This window comes from Aptenodytes forsteri, unplaced genomic scaffold (assembly GCF_000699145.1).
Source record: "Aptenodytes forsteri isolate BGI_AS27 unplaced genomic scaffold, ASM69914v1 Scaffold33, whole genome shotgun sequence".
NCBI lineage: Eukaryota > Metazoa > Chordata > Aves > Sphenisciformes > Spheniscidae > Aptenodytes > Aptenodytes forsteri.
The window spans coordinates 4,166,384-4,170,650 of NW_008795037.1; positions in this window are offsets into that span (position 1 = coordinate 4,166,384).

Below are 4,267 nucleotides of genomic sequence, written 5' to 3' on the forward strand. Positions count from 1 at the left end.
AGAAGAGAATTGAAGATCAAAACAGGAAAGATACATCTTTAAAAGGCTCTAACTACTACCTTCACTTTCAGCATCTTACTTGCTAGCACAACTCAAAATACTCACCCTACTATCAGATTGCTTAAGCTACTGCCAGGCTTCCTCTAGACTTTACAGCATAAAATCTCCAACATATTTATACTTTAATAAAAGCTCCTACCTGTTATTTTTACAGCTTCCTTCTCTGTTGAAAACTCCTCCACATTCAACCACCCTACAGAAAACTACAGCAAGGCTTCGGTGTTGTCTTATGTAGCCCAAAGAAAGTCAGGTGACCTTCACCTTCACCAGGTGCTCCACCTGGTCATCAAAACCTCCAACTCTGGCCTTAAAGGGCTACTTTTTTCTTAGCACAAGTGCCTAGAAGAGGTCTGTATCACCTTTCTTTGAACGTGATCTTTACAGACTACACTTTAAACCCCAATTCACAAATCTCCTAAAGTCTCAGCACCCAGATTCACAAACTGGCCTCAGCCTATCAAGATACAAATTTCTGTTCACTCAAAAGACAATGCAGCAAACCTTTGCCAAAACCTAAAATTGGTTACTGCCAGCAATCCCCTAAAAAATACGCTTTTTAGATTTCTTAATGAAAACGTGATTTAGTAAAAAAATACTTTTTCAGTAAGTTCAGATTTAAAATGTTCTCCTTTCATGCTGCCTATTTCACGAGACTTCATTTTAGTACTATCATTATGGTTTTATCAATTAACAGTGTACTTGTGGCTGTCATTGTGGCAAGCAGACAATCAAACTACAGATGTAGGTGTTTGAGGAAACAGCAATGGAAGCAGTTTTAGAAATCAGTATTTTGATATCCTAACTGCAGGTTTGCTCTATTTACATCAGTAGTTTTCAGCTGCCAGGTAAACTTTTAGGACATATCATCCTGAGAGTAAAGCATTCTAGCTGCCAAGAGATTTCCATCTTACAAAGTAGATTACTTGCAAATTTAATTAGCAATCAGATTTTTATTTGTAGTTGTTTATCACAATAATAAAGGTTTATATTCAGAATTCCAGCCTCTCTTTCTGATCCATACCCTTGGACGCAATTGTTCCCACACACAGAGTCAAAAGAATTAAATTTTGTCCTAATCTAAAATTATTTATAGCCATACCCTGGCTTACATCTGCCTCTGCAAGGCCATGAGAGAAACCATCTGCTTCCATGTACTTACTTTGCATCTGCAGTGTTTCACATCTGCAGGTGTACAGCATAGCTGCTCCTTGCAGGAGTTGCAGTGTATACTCCAGATCAAACAAACTTACAAACTGCCAGCCAACAGCACAAACAAAACCAAGCAGAGGTCCCCAATTTGAACTGTATGGGAACCTATGACTTTGAATATATTCAGAGGTAAAATGATGTAAGCTTACCCTCACCTTGCAGACTTGTTAATGGCTCCAAAAGTCATCTAGAGCAGTGTTTTGTTCCCTATTCATGCTGCAGGTTGCAGAGGCAATGCACCAAGCAGCCAAAACACCTCAAGGGCCGGGTTTGCATGGCACTACAAGTCTTCACCTGCATCACAGATTCCTGCCAGGCTTTTAGAGCATGTCTACAAAGACGCATGAAGAGCTGCTCTAATAGCAGCAATCTGGGCAGACAGCTGCTCTTTGCGTTCCCACGTCACACAGAGTGGCTACTGAGAAGGATCAAAGCAGTCACTGTGGCAACAGTGGAATCTCAGCAGCTGATTCAGTGCATGTGAACTTCATTCCAGCCCTGACCTCAATACCCCTGCAGCAACTTCCATGGATAATCAAAGTACAGGAAACCAGGCAAGTGCAGCAACCGATTTCCTCTGTTGTTTTTTCTTGGAAAATTTTATCCCACACTCACAGAAGGATAAAGGATGAATGCCCTTGTTTTGAGTACACGGGACTTCCCCCTCTATAGACTACAATGTGTTACAAGGCGCACACACACGGTAAATCCTAAGGCAGAATAAATTGCTATAGTTCCGTGGGAGTAAAGAACATAAAAAATGCATGTGTTCTAACTCTGTTGTACATGGGACATCTGAAGAAAAATATTTATGGAAAATAAAGGAGGGGAGGGACACAGTATTCTTCCACTCTTACCAAACCCAACATTTTAGAAGAGTTATCTGTATGCTATGATGGATCAAGGCAATATAATTACATTGTGAAGTAGTGGTGCTGAGAAAACAAAGATCTCATAAAATATATAAAACCTGCTAAAATTATGATTGTTTGAAACAATAGTAGAATTTCAGGGTAATGATATAAAGCGGCAGAAGTTTAAACCTGCTAAAATTACAGTTGTTTGAAACTATAGTAGGATTTCAGGGTGGTGATATAAAGCAGCAGAAGTTTTGATGGAAAGAAAATGTAACACTCCGCAAAAGCAATCTCCGAAACTGATGAGATATTGACATGTTTAAGAAAATGAAGCCCAAAACAAAAATCAACATTTAATTCTGTACATTTAAGCAACCTGGGTTTTTTTCTAAATTCTAAGAGGATCCATCCAGACATTAAGTGTTCACGAGATTCAATGTCCTTTTGAGCAACAGAATAACCAGTCGCATGATCCTGTTTTCAGCCATTCATGTGATTTATCATTCTAAGCCTGTGCTCTCAACTTATGACATTACCATTCACACTATCTACAGCTGAGAGCCCTTCACAATATTACAATAGCGTTGATAGCTTTATTAAGGAAGTACTACAATTGGCTGGCTAATTCTAATAAAAAGGTGAAAGCTGCCTTTTTTCCATAAAAATACTTGCTTCTTTCTCTATGGAGGTTTGAGAAGTAAAGATATATTTTCTTTTAGAAACTACTAGGATGAAAAAAAATCAGACATGTTCATTTTTTAAAGTTGTTCTCAATTGTTAGTGAGAGAAAGGGAAATTAGAAAGAAGGAAAATCTATAGGGCTGGCTAAAAGAAGAAAGTTGATACAGAAACTTAAGCATAACTGTTAGCAGTAGTCCTTCTGAACAGTCTGAGAGCGAGATTAAAGTTTTAACCGTGAAGGAATTAAGAGGTATGGAGAAAGACAAAGGTGCTGTAAAGCTAAAACATTCAAGCTTGCTTAAAGGTTTGTCTTCTGAACTAATGCTGAGTAAGAACCTACTTATGCTTGCATCTACAGAAGTTCAGTTGAGCTATTTATGAAACCCTGAAATCAATTAATGTATTACAATATATAATTAAGCATATAAGGTATACAGGAAGTCTGATACTGGATATAATGACAAACTGTTATTTTATAGTGATATCCTAAATACAAAAGCAACAGGTTGGAGAGAACTGGAAGTATATCCCTGGTTCCCTGCTAGCAAAGTACAGAAGGAAGCCTTAGGATGAGATTTCTCATTACCTCTGTGCATATAGTCCTCCCAGGCACAATATCCAAGCGTAGAAAACTGATCAAGAGTTCTCTTGTATGCCTGGAATTCTTAATTTAGTCCTTAGGTCAACTCAGCAAGAGTTATGTAACTGCTCACCTGAAGAGCTTTTTCTATTTATATGCCACTATAGACAAAACTGCAAACAAGCCCCTTCAGTGATTCTCTTTTCAACCATGCTAGCAACTCACTCCTCCAGCTCTTTCCTCTGGTCTCCTGCTACAGGGAAATGGGTCCTGTAACAACTTTATTGCTCCAAACTCTTTAAAAGTTACTTCAGATAATATGAATGTAAAGTGTTTTCTTTGTTAACTGCTACTTCTAAATTTTGATCTTGAAATCCATGCTTGGCATTTAATGCATTTTGCTTTACGTGATTGAAAAAATATTATGTTTATAGGGAAAGGCTTATAGTTAACTTTGTAGGAATGTACGTGCCCTGTTAGCATGTTCAAGCCATCCATTTGAAAATGGCTTGGTACGGTGTGCCTGAGGTTATGCTCGCCCTGTCTGGTGTCCGCCTTTATTTACCTTTGAAAGGCAGGAATTCTCCTTGCTCTCCCTGCTAGTACTTGGGCTTCAATGAAAAACCTGGTGATGCCATCAATAGGTCAAGTTAACTGAAATCCTGGTCACGCAGGCTCTGGCTAGAGAGAGGGAGAGAGTGATAGCTAACTCACAAGCTGTATCTCGAGTGGAGGTGTTAAACGAACCCCAAATATTTTAATAAAGTGAACGATCGTACGCGCGTTGGCCGACGCGGGAGCCTTCCTCCCATGAGGTAGAGCCGCGGCAGGAATCCCGGCCCCGGCGGCGAGGCGGGCTCGGCTCTGCCCCGAGGCGCCA